The sequence below is a fragment of the Pinus tabuliformis genome, chromosome 2_2 (assembly GCF_031772625.1).
Source record: "Pinus tabuliformis cultivar Carrire ecotype Pingquan chromosome 2_2, CPIR1, whole genome shotgun sequence".
NCBI lineage: Eukaryota > Viridiplantae > Streptophyta > Pinopsida > Pinales > Pinaceae > Pinus > Pinus tabuliformis.
Genome location: NC_142300.1, coordinates 808,841,491 through 808,863,922, shown reverse-complemented (window position 1 = coordinate 808,863,922; position 22,432 = coordinate 808,841,491).

The window sequence follows — 22,432 nt, the reverse complement described above, 5'->3', positions numbered from 1 at the left end:
CACTATCAGGCTTAAATTGCCTGGTCTTCCATACTTTCTTCTACATCACGTTTTATATCTCCCACAACTGAGGAGAAACTTGTTGTCCCTTGTCCACATCCGCTAGTAAGGACACACCATTCATATGTTTGATGATAAGCTTGAGGTGATAAAAGCATCATACCACTCACTTGTCATGACGTGGATAGAAGAAGAAAGGCTTCTCAAGCTGCAGGGTACCTCTACTCGTGCACAAAATTTCTCATACAATTCTCATTATGAAGAAGGTACATTTCCATCAATTTTATTATGGCATGCTAGATTTGGACACTTGAACTATGACAACCTCTTCTTGTTGAAGAAAAATGGTGTTACTCATTTTCCTACAATTCCTAGGAAACTTAAGCAATGTGATGCTTGCATTCTAGGAAAGCATAGCCAACTCTTTTCATGATTCACATTTCAGAGCACATAAAAACTAGAACTCATTCATTCAGATTTATGTGGTCCAATGCCTGTTCCTTCTACAAATGGAAATAAATATATGATGACATTTATTGATGACTACACCAGAATGTGTTGGGTTTATTTATTGAAAAACAAATTTGATGCTTTTCAAACATTCAATAACTTTCATACATGGATTGAAAATGATGCACAATGTCATATTAGTTCCATTCGCATTGATAATGGAAAAGAATACACTTCAAATGAATTTGAAAACTATCTTTTCCAACATGGTATCAAACATCAAACAATTGTGCCTTATAATCCCCAACAGAACGAAGTAGATGAAAGAATGAATAGGACAACATTAAATATGGTGCGCTCCATGATGTTTCTTCAAAAATGTAAAATTGATGTTTTGGGTTAATGCGGTTCTATGTGTTGTATATGTAAAGAATAGATGTCCATCTAATGCTATTAGAAACAAGACTCCTTATGAAATGTTGTATGGGAACATTCCTTCCATAAAGCATCTCAGGGTCTTTGGTTCCACATGTTATGCCTTGATATCAAAGGTACATAGAAACAAACATGGTGCAAGAAGCCGTAAGTGTATCTTCCTGGGGTTTTCAAACACCTCAAAAACATATCGTCTCTATGATGAATTGAATAAAAAGTTTGTTGTATCTAGAGATGTAATCTTTCTTGAATCATCCAAAATTGACAATGTTGTTGAGCGGAAACTTGATCGCATGGATAGATTCGCAAATGCAAAATCATTTCAAGAATTTGATAATCAGATTCCACATCTTGAAGGGAGGATTCCTATACTAGATCAACCTATGGAATCTTATTCTGAATCACTCTTTCCCCCGCATGAAACTCCAACAATGGATGATACTTTGAGTTATGTGATTGACAGAATTGGGAGACTCAATCTTGATTCTGTCCCAACTCAATCAATAAAGCAGCCTAGACCATCTCAAAAAGTTACCCCAAAGTGGCTGAAAATGACACTTGAAAGTGTTCATCCTGATGAGGCTGGAAAGAGAGGAACTAGAAATTCAACCCGCAAAAATGGAGGTAATGTAGATGACTCTAATTCACCTGTTGATATGGATGTTTGTTATGATTTTGAATTGAATTTGTCTACATATTTTGAACCAACTTCCTTCAAATAAGTTGCTTCTCATGATGAATGGAAAGAAGTAATGCAAAATGAGTATGATTCCATAATAAATAATAGCACTTGGAAGCTGGTTGATCCTCCATTGGGAACCAAACCAATTGGCTACAAGTGGGTCTACAAGAACAAGTATAAAGCTGATGGCTCACTTGACAAGCACAAAGCTAGGCTTGTGGCAAAAGGATTTTCACAGAAATAAGGGGTTTATTATGAGGAGACTTTTGCCCCCACAACAAAATGGGCTACCATCCAGACACTCTTTGCCCTGGCAGCTGAGACAGTTGGAAAGTATATCAAATGGATGTAAAAATTGCTTTCTGGAATGGAGATCTAAAAGAGAATGTTTTTATGTCCCAACCTGAACGATTTGTTGTAAAAGGACATGAGCATAAAGTATGAAAACTTGTTAAATCCTTGTATGGCCTAAAACAAGCATCACGAGCCTGGTTTGAAAAACTAACCGAGCATCTTCTGAAACTCAATTTCAAACATTATGATCTTGATGATGCAACTTCGTTTGTTAAGAAGGTTGGAAAAACAGTTGTACATATTGTGGTATATGTAGATGATATTTTGATGACAGGGAACAATGAGAGCTAAATTGCATCCATAAAGAAGGAATTGAGGAAAGGTTTTGAAATGACTAATTTGGGCTATGTTCATTACTATCTTGGTATTGAAGTAACTCAACATCTAAAGTCCATATTCCTTTCTCAAAAGAAGTACATTGGAGATCTGTGGAACAGATTTGGCATGACTGAATGCAATCCTCTGAATACTCCAATGGAACAAAACTTAAAGCTCACATCCATTGAAGGAAAAGAATTTGAGGATGCAACAAAGTATAGACATCTTGTAGGAAGTCTCAACTACCTAACTACTACTAGACCATACATTTCGTTTGTTGTTGGAATCCTCTCCAGGTTTATGCAAAAGCCTTGTGAGGGAAATTGGTCTACTACAAAAAGAGTTCTAAAGTACTTGAAGGGAACTCAAGACTTTGCAATTAAGTATACATAGGTGGACAACTTCAACTTCATTGGATACTGTGATTCAGACTTTGATGGAGACAAAGAAACTGGGGTATCTACTTTGGGTTATTCTATGATTCTTGGATCAGAAGTTGTCTCCTGGAGATCACGCAAACAATCAGTTCTAGCAGATTCCACAATAGAGGTAGAATATGTGGCAACAATTGAGGCAACAAAAGAAATTTTATGGCTCAGGATAATTCTGGAAGATTTGTAGGTAAAGCAAGTACAATTGACTCCACTCATGATTGACAATACCTTGGCAATAAAGTTGGCCAAAAACCCAAAGTTCCATGATCGAATGAAGCACATCAATACAAAATATCATCTGATTCGACATCATTTTGAGGTGAAAACAATCCATCTTCGCCATTGTTCCACTAATGAGAAGACTGCAGACATTTTCAACAAAGCGTTTGGAAGAGAAAAGCTTGAAAGATTCATAACAATGCTTCGACTCACCAACATCCCTTCAAATTAAGGGGGGGAATGTTGACACCTAATCATAGGGATTGGGTGAACAACTGTAATTAGTGTAAATAAATAATATAGGAAATGGAGAGTCATCGGGAGATGAGCTAAACAGTCACTCCCTCTTACATATAATAATGAACAACCTAAATGAATAATATAATTAAATTTGAGGAGTTACCTCCTAGCCTAACAAACATAAATCCATAAAACCCTAGCCATTGTTGATGAATTGTTTTATGATGACCTTCCAAATCCTGAAAAGTAGAGGCTTTTGTAGATGGAAGATCATGTCATAAACATCAATCGTAATCTTAATATTATCATGGGAGACCTAACTAGTAAGCTCGAGATGATCAAAGAACATGATCATTCTACCTTAAAGATCATACCATAAAGAAATTAGGTGACTAAGAACAAAGGAAGGAGCCTAGGAAACCCTCAAATGAGGAGTTGAGTTTCAACACCATGAGCTACTCATAGCCTCCCTTCAATATGGAATTAGAGGTATCAAGCCAAATAAAGGTGAGATAGGTTGTTTAAAATTAAATTAGTGGTTGTAGTATTTAAAGGCTTAGTTTAGTGGTCACAACATATATGAGGAGTATAAAATTTAATTCTCTTGTTTGAAATCAAACGATGGTGCATTGACCTGTTGGGGAAAGCCACATGGAAACCTTAAGGCTAGAGGGATATATTCTAGTAACTTTATGAGAGGATGTTAAAACTCTCATGAAGTCATAATTCTACCTTATTATTTATGTAGAGAACTAATGGATTTGATGGCATTACTTTATGATGAGACATAGGTAGACTTTAGGATGAGAAATCGATTGAGTGTAAGGACCACACTACATAATTCAAGAAGATTGAAATAATGCTAAGTGTCTCTCTCAAGAACCAAGAAGTACTACTCAAGTATATATGGAGTTAATATCCACCAGATATGAAAGTATGTGATGTTGTTCATACCAATGAAAGTGGATGAGGTAGTGGGAAGGCACAAACAAGAAAACATAAGCAACAAGAAAAAGGAATTCATTTTCTTCAAAGTAGAATGAACACTAAGAAACTTCCATGGGAATAATAAATTAGTGTAAAGGCATAAAGGAAAATAACAAAGTATCGAAAAAAGACAAGTGAAGTGATTATAGGAAGAATTATCACCATTGCAACATTGATGGCCAAACATAGTAGATGTTTTGGAAATTAAATCTAGAGATAAACCCTAAAGAATCATAAGAAGGATGTGAAAAAGAATAATCTCATAGCCAGATATTTGAACAATTGGATGAAAAGCGGATCAAACATGGATGGGAAAACTCTTTCTCAAGGAGATGAAGAGGGAACAATGCCAGACTCCAAAGGGACAAAGGAATGGGTTGAGCAACCTTCATGACTTCACAATGTGCTCATGCCCTCAAAGGAAAGGAGGGTACACTAGTGCACTCTGAAGGAGTGAAGAAATATGATTTGAGACTTCGTGGTCCACTCATGTACTCAAGGGTGGGTAAATTTCTTCGTGGTGAAGAAGTGCACCTAAGAGGAAAACTTGGTCATTCTGGGCACATTTTTCACAGTTGATTGGCTTCAAGGTCCAAAAATGTGTTTTTCCTATTGGAAGCTCATAAACAAATTTTAATAACAAGATTTGATGATAATATGAGAAGAAGAAATATCTGCAAAGTTATATAGACGTCGTTTCATTCATAGTGCCATATGAAAGGTTGAAGAATGTGAAGCATTTATGCATGTGTCAGCAGATTAAAACTTGCAGGATGAAGATTGAACATAAACTCCAGAAAACAAACTCAAAAATAAAGAAATGATAGCAAGAAAATCAATAATTACTATGAAATCATGAAAAGCGATGAAAATATTCCACATGCAAAAGTTACTTGTAGGGTTGGCTAATGAAGAGTTTGGTCATTAACAATTGTGCACCCAACTCAGATGAGAATGATTATATAAATGAATTATTAACTCGGTTGATTTAAATAATTTTACATGCACATTAATTTCTGCATAATCACAATTTTTTGTCGCGTGAAATGGTTAGTTAAGAGAAGTAAAGTGGGCTCTTATTTTCTAGGAGTGCACCAACATGCAAGAAAATTTTGATGCATGCACCCACGAAGAGTGCATGTCTTCAGCACAAAGGAGTGCACTCATGTAGGGCACACTTTCTCATAATCAAGGAGTATGCTCAAGGAGGGCACACTTCTTCAACCCGTAGTAGTGGGCTCAATTTGAGCTCATTTCTTCATCAACTTGGAGTGTGTTTTTTAAGTCTATAAGTGATTTTCTTACTTTTCTTTTCTTCTATTTCTCTTTTGAGTGTGTGCATGGCGAGAAGTAAAGTTTCTAAGTCATGATAAGTGACGAGTTCACCCAACCATGGACTCACTATCTCAAGCGCTTCTAACAATTAAGTGATGGTGCTTAGGAAAAAATAGCTTAGGAGGATGCAAAACTAGGGGAAAACAACTAAATAGAAAATCGAATGACATGATGACACATAGGAGCTTCAAATGATATTTGACGTAGACTCAAAAATTGAAATAGGAAAATTTTTTGCAGGGTCATTGTCAGAACAAAAAGAGGTGCCTTTTCCGTACTTCAGATTCATAGATCCAAAGCCTTTCTTCTTCTACTTAAACTTCTGCTCAATCTTAACAACATATTGGTATGTTGCAACAAGTGAAAAAATGTCTAGGAGCTTTATTTTTTCCTAGATGCATTTTTCTAGACAACCACAGTACTTGAACACCAAATGTCTCTTTGAGTCTTTGCTACCCCACATCATGTGTAGGGAATGAAAAATATTCATGAACTCCAACACTTCTTGGTCCCTTTCTTGTTGTAGTGTGGTCCATTTTATGTATTTCTCTCCACAACTCCCAACAGGGCAATATTGTTCCTTTATGACATCTTGGAAAGAATGTTAAGAGGGTGCAGCTGAAAAGAGAGGATTCTTCCTTGTCCGAGTAAGTTTCCCACCAATCATTGACATGGGGGGCATCCTTGAGTACTGAAAAAGTAATATATTCTCTATTATAAAAATTATGGACTAAAAATAATCCTTCCAGCATATTTAACCACATATTTAGAGCATCTACACTTATCTAGCCTCCAAATATAGGAATTTTGAAGTTAACTTGTAGCTTAAATGTAGTGGCACCTCTAAAGTGACTACTATGTGAAGAATCTTCCTCTACCAATATTCGTCGAAGGATTTGGGAAAAAAATATACTTCATTTCATTCCTTAGCCACTTGAGGGATTGTTTAGTAAAACATTTAAAAGGATATCTTGCTCCTTCACCTTTCTTTTTTTCGAGCATGGGAGGCTATTAGGGTCAATGAGGCCGGTCTTCTAAGGACTTAACCTGTTCCAGTCCCAAATCCTTATAGCGTGACATTGTTGGGGACATGCATGAAATAATAGGGAAAGTGTAGACCGTTCTTACAACAGTGATCTATATGTATAAAGGAATGAAATAAAATACATACTTAAACAACAACATAGAGTTACAATGAAATGAAACTTCAATTAATAAATATAAAATACTAAGAATTGTTTACATGCAAAATCAAAGATAACTAACTCGGGTGATGGTATCTTATCTATGAGAAGAGGTGTGATGACTATATGCCTTTGGAAATGTGTTACAATTAGACTCAAAGTCCTTTTGATCATGAACAAAGAATGAGAAACCTTAAAAATCCAAAAACCTAACCCCAGGAAATGAAATTCCAAAACATATGGGCCCCAATGGTGTGAGTTGGAATGTCAACTTCGTGGGATTGTATATTTGGCATATGGCCTTTGTTTGGTACACACCATAGCCTGTTAGAGAGTTTTATCTGGGGAATTTTTTTCTTTTTCTGAAAACAACAATTTGTTATCCATTTTTGCCCATTTATAAAAAAAAACATCATTTTGGGCCTCAAAACATCTCTAGAAGTTCATGATCTAAAAACTACCAAAAAGAGTAAGCTGTCAAAATATGAAAAACGTCCTAAAGAATAGGAAACTAATAAAAAACAATGTTGGGGGTCGAAGTGGAATAGGAGGGTGGCCACCAATATCCATGTGGATCACCAACCATTAAAAGGAAAAGGCTTAACACCCCTCTCCCTACTTCTAGTTGGCCAGTTTGGAATCCATCTCCATACGATATATACATGACCTTCCGTCTAGGAATCATGCTAAGGACTATGTGTTTAGGGTAATTGATAGATTTTATAAGATGGCCATATTAGCTTCCTGCAAGAGGAGCATCACAATAGAAGCCAAGACCAAGCTCTTCTTTGAAAAGGTGTGGGTACATTTTGGGATCCCGCAAACCGTCCTATAAAATTGGGATTGTAGGTTCATAAGCACATTCTGGTTAAGCCTTTGGTCATTTTCAGACACCAAGCTCATCAAGTAAACTACCTTAAACCTCGTCATTGATGCCTAGGCATAGGTCGTCAGTAAGATGATCATGCACATATTACACATGTACAACTCTAAAATTCCATGAACATGGGATGGGAGTCTCCCCTATGTTCAACACAACTATAACAAAGCTCTCTGTAGTTAAACTAGCCACTCTCCCTTTAAGGTGGGTCTGTAATTTCAACCATTTTGTCTCATTGATGTTGCAATTCCCGTTGCAAATACGCAGAGAGTAATAATGATATTTTTTTAGAATTTTAATATTTTTAATACAAGAAACATATATAAATATAGTTTTTTTATTGGACACAAATAACTAATTAGACATATATTCAATGTAAATTTATGCTTATTCTCAATGTATAATCAACCTGAAGAAAAAATCAAAACATAAATATTTATAAATTTATTCGTCTGACGTATTATCGATTTTTAATTAAAATGAATTTATATTAAACGGAATTATTTTTCAATATGAAATTTCATATTCATAATAATAAGCTATGATATACTCTTTATAATATTAGGCTATTATAATAGCATAATTACACCAAAGGTGTTTCCATTGCGGAGTTGGATTCGGCAAATACAGTTCAGCGTACCCTATCCGTGCATTCTATTTTCGTCGTCTTACTTTTCATGGAAATCAGACACGTGGATAAAAAAACATTGCCGCTATCCAACGCTGCATGTCGGTGGAGAGCGAAATAATTTTTTTTCTTCCATGAAGAAATCTGCAGGTCAGATAAAGGAGACAACAACAATTAGTCTTCGAGGTGGTGAGAAAGCGGCGAAGGAATGCACAATTTGCGGCGATGTGGGGTTTGAGGATGATCTCCTCCTCTTCAACAGATGTTGTTATCGCTTCCAGCAGACGTAATAAGCTCCAATCCTCAGGGTTTTCTGGAATAAGATACAGTGATTGTTTGCGCTTAATGGTTGTAATTGACTCTTCCTTTGTTTTGATTGCGGATATTATAGAAATATTTATCCATATTTGGTTATGGAATCCTGATTCTGTGAATGGTGCATCTATGAAGATGAAAAAAACGGAGGGGCCGCCACCGGAAGCTCGAAAGATAGAAGATGTTGAACTTGACTGAAACGAGGAGTAAGGAATTCGAGTTCTTGATCCATATTGGGGAGGCTTGTCCTAGCGAACCAAAGATTTATTCTGATAGACGACAGAGGGTGAACGTGTAGATATCAGTTAAACAACAAAGGGTGAAAGGAAAACAGATTCAAGTGCAGCAATGGAAATGAAAATGTTAGGGTGTAGCATAAGAAGGTAGTTCGTTGCCGCAAGGAGGAGAATACGTTAAAATTGGGGCAGTTGGGGGAACATTGGAATGCAAACCGGAATTGCAAGGAGGAAAGCAGTTTCAAAGGGAAGAAGGCACACACGAAATAACGTTGCAGCCACGCCACTGATAAGAACAAGGCACTGAAGAGGTGGAGGAATATTACCAAAAATAAACTCCATTGCGATGCATCAGAGACAATTTGTCGGAAATACAAGCTCCTTGCAGATGTTCTTTGTTTACTCTCCTCCTAGTATCATCCAGATTGATGTGTTATCATATGCTTGCTAAGTAGTTGCTTCATCCAGAATAGAGGTTGCTTCCCAACAATCAAACCAACATTATTTTAAGGCTACTTTGTATCATCCAGTAAATAAAATCGAAGGTAAAAGATTTTGCGCTTCCCTCAACTTAAATTCTCTTGTTCTTGCAACGTGGACAATTGGCTGGAAGCTCCGGTTAGACTATATAGAACGACTTTTCAGTTTTTCAACTTGAACCTTATGGAACTTGAACCTTATCCAATCCTTTTACATTGATAGGTTCATGTCATGGCTAAACAAAAAGGATTTTGATCCGCAAAACTCGCGGTTCAAACAACTAGAATATGTACATCTACTTCTTCCTTAAGCGTTACTTATAGTGGGACTGAAGCTTATTTATCACGGTTAATCATCAAATCATGAAACCCTAAGCATACTTATCAGAGTTAAGCATCAAAGCATGAAGCATTAAGAATATTTATCACAGTTTAGAAGATTCAAAGAATCGAGAACCAAACCTTGAACATTTTGATCTACATTATTAGGAGTCTAAATGAACAATATTTCACATCGAGGTTTTATGAACTATGTTCCTCGTTCTCTATATTGGCATTAAGTCGATAAAAGGTTGAGTAGGTGAATGGGTGGATCTTTGTTCCTTTTTTATGTCTTCTATGATACATTCTTGAAATTATCTGGCCACAAATACTATACTTTATTTTAGATTTAGGCGAAACAAATTAAAAGAAATATAATCTTAAATGAATTCATTGCAATGACTTCAACGTTGATTCCTTGTTTTCTAATAGCCTTGAGATCTACGGTCGTACTTGTTGCATTTTATTTCAGGGGAGCCTCTAAATACAACTACTCGATGGACAAATAAATTAGTATGCTCTCAACCAAAGGACGTGGTTTCAAGGATGTTATATGCACACAAATGAAGGAAGATTGGACAAACCGTGTAATCCATAGGCCTGGAATGTCATCGCTCTCTGATGCTCTGGTGACAACATGAGTGCCAACATTAGCTGACTCAATGACCAGATGTCAACGAAGTGAACTCCTACATAACTCCTAATCTTTGTCAATTGTGAAAGGGAAATTCACATGCAGTCGAACTTACCATAAATTGTATTGAATATTTCTTTATAACAAGGTACTAAACATTTTATTTATTTATGAACTTTTTCCTTTCTTTCCCTGCGGAATCGACATTATCAAAGCAATAATCAATGAGATTTGATTCCATTCTTGTATATCTCTTTGATTTTTTGATTTTTTAATATTGTATCACAGTGAGAGAGGGAGATATAGTGAGGCCACAGATCTGAGAGAAAGAGAGCCTAGATTTGTGATGAGAGAGATCTGAGAGAAAGAGACCCTAGATTTTTGATGAGAGATCTTATCTGCCTTGGTTCATTGCTAGGGTGGTTCATTGCTACCAGTTATATTAAATGTGGTGCAAAAGCCTAGATCTGTGAGATCTTATTGGTCGTGGTTCATTGCTGCCCGTTAAATTAAAGGTGTTGTGGATCAATGATTTGGAGAAATTTTAAAAGAACAAGGTTGTTGGATGTATAAGTGTAAATTTTGTGAAGTTATTTTATGCTTTGTAGCAAAGGTGTGAGAAGCAGTTAGATCTTTTATTCAACTCTTATCTAGTATTCTCTCAGCACGGTATTCTCTCCGCGGTGCTGAGTAGTTGGTTTGATTATTATGTTTGCAAAATTATTTTCAACCCATAAAGTGATTTTTTTTTATGAAGCTTATAGTGCCCTATATTAAAGGAGTTGTATGGGATTTGTTTTTTCATGCTGAAAAATAATTTAGGAGGTACTAGTTAAATATTTTTTTCTGGTGAAAGTTAAAAATTTTTAGTAAAAAGGTGTATTTGGTTAAAAAAGGGAAAATAAATTTTTGTAAATAGGTTTTGGTAAAAAGGGAAGAAATAAGAAGTAATTTTGGCTTCGTTTTTTTATTTGAAGCAATATTGTGCATTTGGTTGTAGATCTGGTGAATTTGGGTTTAGATCTGGTGGAGTTGGATGTATTTTCTTGATTGGGGACGAATTGTTTTGTCATTATGTCAAATTTCTTGGCTGAAACTTATTTGAATGAGTGCACAAGGCTTGATGGAGGAAATTATGCACATTGGAAATTCAAGGTATTAAGAGTTTTAGAGGGAAATAATTTGTGGCCCATAGTGAGTGGGGAAGAGCCCAAACCCAATGTTGCTGTAGCTATTCTAGATTGGGAAAAAACGGAAAAAAAAAGCAAAGGTGTTGCTATGATGTCAGTTAAGGACAACATCATTCCTCATATTAGGGGTTGTACAACATCCAAAGGAACATGGGATGTTCTCCAAAGCTTATATGAAACATTTAATACTAACCGGATTTTGTTCTTGAAGACCAATTTGTTGTCAATTAAAGTGTAGGCCAATGAAAGTATAAGAAATTTCATTTCTCGTGTGAAAGAGATAAGTGATAAGTTAGGAGACATTGGTGAAAAGGTGTCCAATACTCACCTGGTCACAATCACATTAAATGGCTTAGTGCAAGATTATCAAATTATTGTTTCAAGTCTTTTAGCTAGAGAGAAGCCTTCTATTTTTGATGAACTGACACGTATTTTTCTACAAGAGGAAGAGAGGATGAAGAACTTCAATTTGGGTTGAAACAATTTAGATTTGGCATTGGTAGCCAAGGGTAAGAAACCATACAAAGGAAATCCATGGGACAAAAGCAAACGAGGAAAGTTTCAAGCAAAGCAGAAAGGTATGCCACAATCTAAATTTCTAGTTCTTGATAAAAGAAATGATTGTTATTATTGTGGCAAACATGGACATCATGCTAAAGATTGCTATAAAAGGAAATAGAATGAGTCTAAATAGAGAAGCAAAAGGCATAATGGGAATTTTGTGGACAAAGACACCTCAATCAATGATGGATCTAAAAATCTCAAATTGTTTGATTCTGATGCTACATTGTCTACTGAGACGGATGATGTGAATTCTTGGTTCATTTCTTCTGGTGCATCACTCCATATGTCTTGTAATAAGTATTGGTTTGATAAATACCATGAGAACATTGATGGAACATCTATTTATCTAGGAGATAATAGATCCCTTCAAGTTCAAGGATATGGAGTAATAGGTGTGATGTTACCTAATAGAAAAAAGATAGAGATCCATGATGTGATGTATGTTCCTAGTATTAAAAAGAATTTAATTTTTGTTTCTACTATTATTGATCAAGATCTAAAGGTGGAATTTTTCAAATCAAAGTGTGTTGTTAAATATATTCAGGATCGTTATAAGGTTACCGCCACAGGTACCAGAGTTAGAGGCTTGTATAAGCTGAATGTGACCACGAAAGGGCATCAAGCATTGGTATCTACAACAATGTCAATAGAAATTTATGGTATCAAAGGTATGGCCATTTAAATCACAATGATTTAATGTTACCTCAAAGAAAAATTATGGTTGAATGTCTTAATGTTATGAAGAATAACCATGTTGAATGTGAAGCATGTGCACTTGGCAAGAAACATATAGAGGAATTTCCTATATGTCAAGAAAGAAGGCAAAGATAAGCACTTGAATTAATTCATACTGATGTATGTGGACCTATGCAAACTAGATCTCTTGGAGGAGCATTGTATTTTCATATTTTTGTTGATGATAGATCTAGATACACATGGGTCTATTTCAAAAAAAAGACAAGTGATGTTTTTCAATACTTTAAAGAATTCAAAAACATGGTGGAAGAACAAACTGGGAAATACATCAAAATTCTCATATCTGATTAGGGGGGAGAATACAAATCAAGAGCTTTTAATTAATATTTCAAAATTCATGGGATTCTACATCAGTTTATAGTGCCTCATACACCTCAGCAAAATGGAGTTACTGAGAGGAAAAACAGAACACTATTGGAATGTGCACAGAGCATGCTTCAAGGTAAAGATATATCTAATGGTTTTTGGTCTGAAGCCATTAATACTGTTGTTTATTTGAAAAATAGGAGTCCAACTAAAATTTTAGATCTGAAAACACCTTTTGAAGCATTTTATGGATATAAACCAAAAGTCAATCATTTAAGAGTTTTTGGATGAAAGACGTTTGCACATATTCCAAAAGATGAAAGAATAAAACTTGATGCAAAATCATTAAGTGCACATTCATTGGTTATTGTGATGATCAAAAGGCATACAAGTTGTTTGATCCTAATTCACATAGATTTCTTGCAAGTAGGGATATGGTGTTTCATGACAATGTAGATGAAGATGATAAAATGAATAACACAGGTGTATGGCGTGATATTGCTAATTATGTGAAAATAGAAGGATGTTGTAAACAGGAATAGGAATAGGGACAACAATAGGTACAGCAATAGTACAGGTTCAAGAGCAGGAAGCATCGAGTATTCATGTTACTCCAAGAAGAGAACAAGGGACTCCACAAAGCAGGATGAAGGATGAAAGTAGTAAAAGACGAAGGAGGTAGTCACGTCAAATTCATCCACCTATAAGGTATAAAGATTATGCATTAATGTCTCATGTAATGAATGTTGTAGAACCCTCAAGTTTTGAAGAAGCTAAAGAATATAAAGAATGGAGAAATGCAGTGAATAAAGAATAGAGCTCCATAACGAGGAATGAAACATGGGAATTAACAAAATTGCCCAAAGATAAAGTTCCCATAGGATGCAAATGGTTGTTAAAACCAAAGTTTAATGTTGATGGTAATATTGATAAGTATAAAGCTAGATTGGTTGCAAAAGGTTATTTACAAAAATAAGGCATTAATTATGAAGATGCTTTTGCACCTGTAGCTAAACTGAATACAATTAGAATAATGATTGCATTAGCTACAAACCAAAATTGGAAAATGCATGAGTTAGATGTCAAATCTTCTTTCTTGAATGGTGAATTAAAATAATAAGTGTATTTGGTTCATCCCGAAGGGTTTGTAAAGTAGGGATAAGAGCATCTTATTTGTAGGTTAAATAAAGCTTTGTATGGTTTGAAATAAGAACCAAGATCTTGGTATGTGAAAATTGATTCATTCTTTTATGACAAAGGTTTTGTGAGAAGAAAAAGTGAAACTAACTTGTACATCAATAGAGATGAAGATGGGAACATTTCCTTGATATCTTTGTATGTTGATTATCTTATCACAACAGGCAGTGCACTCACGTTGATTGAATAAATTAAAATTCAATTGTTATGGGTATTTGAAATAAAGGATATTGGTGAATTGCATTATTGTTTGGGTCTTGAAATTTCGAGGGAATCTTGTAAGATAGTCATCACACAAAGAAAATAAGAAAAGACAATCCTTGAAAGATTTCATATGTTGAATGCAAACCAATGTCTACTCCGTTGGAACAGAATGCCAAGTTGTACAGTGATGGTGGATCTAAAGAAGTGAACGGAACTTGGTATCGTTAATTGGTGGGATGTTTGAACTACCTCACCACTACGAAGCCAGATATAGCATATTATATTAGCATCCTTAGTCAACTTATGGCTAAGCCTCATGAAAGCCATTGGAAAGCAGTAAAGAAAGTCCTTCGATATCTAAAGGGAACACTTTATTTTGGTATTTTGTATATTGATGAATTCGGTTTTGAGTTGGCAGGTTTTTCTAATTCAGATTGGGCTGGAAATCCTGATGATAGAACATCAACCTATGGATATGCATTCAATTTAGGATCGAGGGTCGTATCATGGAGAAGTAAGAAACAATCAATTATTTCTTTATCATCCACATAAGTTGAATATAAAGCCTTGATCAATGGAACTTTTGAAGTCATTTGGTTAATGAGGATTCTTGAAGATATTGGAGAAAAACAGAAAAGACACAACTCATGACAGATAGACTCAAACACTAACTACGAGAGAAGATCTCATCAACTATATCTGGACATATCATTTCTAAATTATTACAACACAAATGTGAATGAAGTGAACTCTTACATAAATCCTAATCTTTGTCAATTGTGAAAGGGAAATTCACATGCAATCGAACTGACCATAAATTGTATTGAATATTTCTTTATAACAGGGTACCAATCATTTTATCTATTTATGAAGTTTTTTCATTCTTTCGAGGTGGAATCCACAGGAATAAGAATAGATATGTATCAGCATGGGCATACTGAATAAGTTTCTTTAATATTTGAACAAGTTGTGAAACAATGTGGTTTCTATCTCACATTGCCTAGGATGAACAATTTTGATTAAAAACATTGGATGTTTAACCGATATGGACGTGAAAGTTTTGTAACAACTTGGTTGATGATTGACATTTCATATAATCAACTGTTTTGATGAAAATTGTAACATACTTAGTTATTTTTGGAAAAAAATATTCTGATAGTTATGGCCTAGAAAAATACAATTGGATTTTGACTCATTTGTAGACAAAGTTTGAAATGTAAAAAATATAACTTTTTATCAGCTATAAATGGTTCTATTGATGGTGCTGGAAATATGTAAACCAATGGTTCTCCCCTATGTGAAGTTCCAATTAGACCTCACATCATTTGGAATATAAGCCACATCCTAAGTATTAGTCTGGTTTCCATGTATTCTATAGATTTTTCTTGGCTCTAACTGTTAGCAAGATAAAGAAATGTGTGTTTTCCTTCAAAAGAAAAAAGTTATTGTGCATAGTGCCTATTTGGTTGTATGTGTCTCAAAGTTATTTCAATGTAGAGGGGAGGAGAATTGAGCCTCTAAGGGAGAGGTAGTAGTACCACTCTAGTAGAGACACACATGAATGAGCAAGATTCATACAACATCAAGTGGAATAGTCAACATAGATGTGAGGGTCAATGGAACCAATGTGACAAGGAATTTGGTCTAATATCCAACAGAATTGTCCACGAGGATGTGACAATGATAATATCAATTACTGCACATTATGAATATGATAACTACCGAAATAGCTGAAATAGTTCAACTACTTTAGCACAGATGAAAGCAAACATGAATTAGAAATATTCATAGAATAGTCTTGCAAATATCCATAATCCATGCATGAAGAACTTTTTGGGCCATAAGTATTCTTATATTAAGTAAAAGTTCGAACAAACATGTATACAATGAACACCACTAGCTCCAATAATGGAGTGTTGGAGCCACTCCTTGCTTCTCGAAATAAGTAGATTATCTCTCTAATTCCTTGTGGGAGGAGCCGAGGTGAAAAATTCCTTTGCTTATAAAATGAGGGTGTATATATAACCAAGAGGTGACACTTCACCTTCATTTTGAATCTTTGATTACCCTCATGACTGTTTGAGTTGATATGACTCTTTGAAATTACATGACTCTTCATATTCTGAATGTGTCCTTTGGACTTCCACTTTAGAATACATTTTAAATAGGTAATTACATAATGCACAATAATGATGTGGCATATGATTACTTGTGACAGGACATGACATGACATTGCTGACATGGACTGCATGATGATGTGGCAGTGCGAAGTTGTACTTTTTACATCTTCTTTCTTTGTTTCTTCTTGAAAAGATGGTACATTTCCTTTTTCTTCCTCTTGCTTATGAATTGAAGATGAGTAGTCTTCCATGTGATCTTGATCTTGATCTTTTGTTCTAATTTGTTTTTCCTTCATCTTCTCATGTGATGATCATCTTATATCTTCTCCTCCATATGTGTCTTCGAGTATGTCCTCCTTCGCCATCTCCTTCTTCATCATTTTTCCATAGCATGATAGAGTACCTGCATTTGTCATCCACTCATGAAAAGATGACATCAGTCTGATAATCCCGTAGTCTAAGATGTTGCATATTGACCCAGTGACTGCGCTGGAACAAGGTGACAGGCTAGGAAAGAGGCTCAATAACTATGTAATTGTGTAGATCAAGAGGTCAGGGGTGAATCCTTAGCCTTGAGACTACACAATGCATAGTTCAGGCTAGATCAAGGAATAATATTGCGTAGTTTGGGAGCTCAGTGACCCAAGATGAGGGGTTGGAATTGTTGCAGTCAACTACGTAGTTCTAGGAATTTAATGAAGATCTCTTTATTATGCAATTGTGTATCTAAAGATGTCAAGGATTGGGCTTGAGGAATGAGACTATGCAATGCGTAGTTCGGGTGTGGCTAGGGGGCATGATTGCGTAGGTTTGGATGCCAAGGTCCGAGCTTGAGCACTAAAAATTAGAAATGCACAGTACTAAAAGGATATGATTCCAAATGATTGTGTAGTTCAGGACGTCAACGCTAAGGCTTGGGAACTGAGACTACACAATGTGCAGTGCTGACATGGCAGGAGAGAAAGATTGCATAGTTCTTGGACTCACGAGCTAGGCTTGATCACCGAGGTTGCGAAATATGTGGCTCTAGGAGGTATAGGATGTGAATTATGTAGTTAGAAGAGATAATGTCACTTCTTGATGGTTGAGACTACGCAATGTGCAGTCCAGGAGAGCTGGATGAGGCTAGGTTACTGGGAATTTCCTGAAAATTGCCTAAGTGTGGGATTGAAGAAAATGTTGTGAATAATGATATGACTTAAATGTGATCACACACTTGAAACACTTTGATGAAATTACAATATAGATCATTCAAAACATGTTAAAGAATATTTCACTCAATGAAAGAATTTTGTTACAACTTTATGACAACTACGACACTAAAGGTACACTTTGCAATGACCATGACAACACTTGTGCAACAGTTCTTAAAACTTTAGGAATGTATGAAACTGGTGTTTACATGGTTACACAAACTCATTCACACAAGGATAACCCCTTGAAACCACCAAAACAAGCATACATACATTGTGCGACAGTTAGCATGTGAAAAATGACAATTCTTAAAGTGTGAATGACTCTTGCAATATGTGAATGATAGAGAAAGTAACACATGAAAGAGCATAGGTAACATGAAAAAGAAAGTAATTAAAGTTAAAGCAGGTGAAAGAAAAAATCGAAAACATGAAAATGACAATCATGAGAACAAAGGTTTGCGAAAGCGATAGTTTTCGAAACTCGCCAAAATGGAAGTACAAACACAACTAGAATGTGATAAATTATCGTTATGAGTGCGCACTAACTATCGAAATGGATAGGACATTGCATATTGGAAAAATCTTGATGGACCATGCTATACTTGTCCAAGCTTTCATAAAATAATGCGCCCATGCACTTGTTACGAACTGAGTATGTGTGAGCAAGTGTGTTCAACACTTCCAATCCAAGAGGGGAGCTCAAAATAATCAACTGACCAAGAAGTGACTATGAATCCATCGATTACAAGATCTACAATATGTTGGCATTATGGTACAGGTGTTGTGCTTGATTGCAACCCACTCAAAGTTCAATTCAGATTTGATAAAGGGAAGCTCACATTGTAATAGGTCAATTCAAAGGTAAGAGGGAATTGGTATTGAAGAATAAGATGTTGGAACATAGGACTTGTTATGTCCCTATACCAATAGGTGTCATATATCATGATTGACTTGATGAGCTATGTAATATGTTCATACCTTTACTTGTTGCAAAGGTTTTCCATATTTGTAAAAAAATCAAAAAATTTAAAAAATTTAAAGAGGGTATACCTTAAAAGAAAAATAAAAGGGTGAAAAGAATAAAAAATGGACAAAAAATGAAAGAAAATGAACCCCAACAAAAATAAAGACCAGGAAAGTGGGCAAGTCTAAATGCCACTACTTTTTACTTTTGTATCATAAAAATTGTGTGCAGCTTGTCACTTATGCCACAATTGATGAATAGTCAAACAGTTTAAACTTGGCTAGTTCATATTTCAATTTCATGTTCTAGAAATAGAGAATAATGATCTAACCAAATAATGTAATCTTGGCAGATAAGTAGATAGGTAGAGTGAAAAAGGAGCTCAACAATTTAATATGAGCCCTTGGATGTAATAAGTGTAGACTTAGATAGGCTTCACCATGTAAAAGAAAAGAAAGCTTGATAAGGGTTTGCCAGTCTAAGTGCACCCTAATAAAGAAGTGAAAATTCTAGGTTAAAGTAGGTAGGGTAAGTAGATGATGGCTGCAGAATAATATGTGATGAATGAATAAGTTTAAATGTGTAAATCTTTTATTTTCATCACCAGACAAAGCATACATCACATGGAAGACAAATCAAGCAAGCAAGGTCAGAATAATTAATTCCCCTACTCATTCCCCTAAAAATTCACTAATTTGCCCTAAGTGCCACGGTATCTATCAAATTTGAGGGGCTCAGAGCATTTCTCTGACTTCTGGAGGGATCAAACTCTCGGCCCAATAATTTATAACGCCTAAGTACTTAAGACCATTCATTAATCATGTTACCCCTTCATAAATCATTCATTCCCTTGATAAGTTTTTCCTAAGTAGAATTCTATTTTACTTAGGAAAATCACAATATTTTCCATAAAACCCCCTTTTTTCACTTTAGCCTAAGTTTAAATATGCACATCAATGTTTCATACATAGAACTTTTCCATTTCATTATGTCATATTAACTACTAACTTATATTATATAATAGCTCCCTTATAAAAATTCACCCATTCCCGTATTACTATAACTATATGAAAACCCTGAAATATTATATATCATGTCCCTTTGGTTAGATATAACCATAATAGTTTGTAAATAGGGAATTAATTAGTTAATCAGTAACTAATTAATAGCCCTAACCCCCCGCCACATTAAAAAGGGATTAATCAACCCTCACAGTAAATTAATAGCCTGCTCGACCAATCCTGTCACCCCCGATACGATTAAATAATTGTTAATTATATCGAGCCCACCTTCATTAAACTCACAACACTTCACATCCCTGATATCCACCCGATCACATGTATTAGATCCAATGGCTGTCATGCATATCACACCACCCTTTGTGACCTCACGTTAGCACGCGATCGCAAAGTGGTTTTGTATACAGTGCCTCTGCCACACGTCAATCATTCTATGGGATCGCTAGCTCATGCCCAAATACCACCTCCCCTCCATAAGTGGTGCGATATAAACTGCTTACCACCTCCCACTAAATGACAAAACATCATGTCATTTGCTCGCTGACACCACCGGTCCAAATCCTGAAACCTGGTAATTCTTGACTTTGTATATAAAGCAAAATAAATCATTTTCGTCATTTATTCTGCGAACCTGTACATCCATGCAAACTTAAACAACGAAGTCAACTAACTTGTACTTCCAGCCACCAACCAGCTTCAATCTTTGTAGCCGACGTCACCCAGAGCCATCCAGTCACACCCAGTACCCACATTCTATTGTCCATTCCCAAAAGCAGGTATTTACTAATTTCCTATCAAGAAAACACTGCAAATATTTTCTTTCCATTGCAAATTGATTAAAAAATCCAAAATTCCCCATAATTTTGTTACTGCTTTTGTAATTCAAGTCCCCCACGCCCTTGGTTTCACCAATTTTACAAAGAAAACCTTATTTTTCTTTCTTAATCCACAAGAACCAAAATGGAAACCCCACCCTAAACATTGCTCCCATTACCACCCATCATTGTGGTTTAGACTATCTACCTCTAGCAAACAAGGATTTTCAAATAAAAGACCTAATCACTCATAAAGACCATCTCAAAGTCTTTTTCTAATGCCAAGATAATCATTTGAATGGCAATGATGCCATAGGACTGTGGGAATCCAATCTCCCAATGTACTTTGTCCCCTCTGTACATGTTTTCCCAAAAATAATCCATCCGTGCCATGCAAATTATGACCCCAACCGTAGAGCAGTCATGTCTCCCAACCAAACGGTTCTCTTCACAATAACTGGTGAATCGATCATTAAGATGCTGCAATTTCATCCTAATCAAGCCCTCACCCCCATTTCCCTTGGAAATTTTCTTGAGAAATCAACTCAATTGTCCCAAGCTGAGCTCACTCACCTTTGCCAAACTTTCATAGTAAAAGATCATCAACCTAAAGATCCCCCTCCTTACCTGTCAGTTTTCTTCACTGAGATAGGTAAAATTAAAGTTGAAATGATAGCTACAGTCATGGGATTCAACACTAGTGAATATGTAGATGAATATACCCTAGTGTTGATGTCTATCTTTACTCTTGGTCAGACCCCTGCTGTCAAGTATGATTATGCCTCATTTATAGCTGACAAGATCCATGAACAATTCATGAGACTGGACAATGAGAAGGTCTTCAAGTATTCCACCTTCATATATCACCTCATCCTCTACCATCAGTCTAATAAGTTCCCATTTTCTGTCAAGAAACTAGATACAAGGAGGAACCCAAGGTCAGCCATATTTTGGACTCCTGTCTTCCATGAATCTTTTGCTTGACCCTATACATATAATTAGTTCATTGACCTATTTGTCCACCTAGCAACCACCTTGCTGACTGTAAATTCTCCTCCTAGGATTAGTGAGGAAATTAAAAGAATCCTTTAGTTATCAAAGAAATACAGAGTAGTTGACTGGTACTTATACTAGAATCACACAGAAATCAAGGTGTATGGTTGTGAGCTTCCCCCATTCAAGCTACCTAAATATGTTCCAATGAGACTTTTTACTTTGGAATATTATAGACAAATGATACACTCAGATTTGATACATTTTAATACTAAGGCCAAGAAGAAAGCACAAATCAGAATCAAAGATAATCTAGGCCCATTTGTATACAAAAATAGGGAAGCATGGAGAGCATCAGAACAAATCTTAGAAGACCACATGAAATTAAAAAAAAAAATTAGTTGGACCCCATATGATCCCCACAGTTTCACATGTGATCAAAGAATGAAAAATAAACTATCACCATATTTTTGTCACAGAATTTTAGAGATTGAATAATATGCTAACATGGATGAATGGAGAGAAGGGGCCCTTGTAGAAAAGGATAGTGATTAGGTCAATGTAGAGAATGTAATGAAAGATCTCGAAAAGACCCTTGACCTAGATTTTTTAGATAGGTGTAATTTGAGACTTCTCACGAGTCAGCATTAGGTACTAGTGCCTCAACAGCTGATACCTCTCAGAAGCATTCATAGGACATTAGTGCACCACTTGCAGACACATCACATGGAAGAGAAAAAGAGACCAGCACTCAGGCAACAGAAGAATCAACCATGTCAAAGCAGTCTGAAACTTCTTAGAAGCAGGCTCAAACAAAGGTCCACCCAACTCATGTCAACATTCGAGAGCCCCCAATTTTACAAACTCCTCTGAATGAGGAAAGGAACAAAAGGAGAGATAAGGAAGTAGCTACCCCTACCAGTGGTCAATAAAACTAGCCTGGTGCTAAGAGGCACAGGCTAAATCCTTATTCAAAA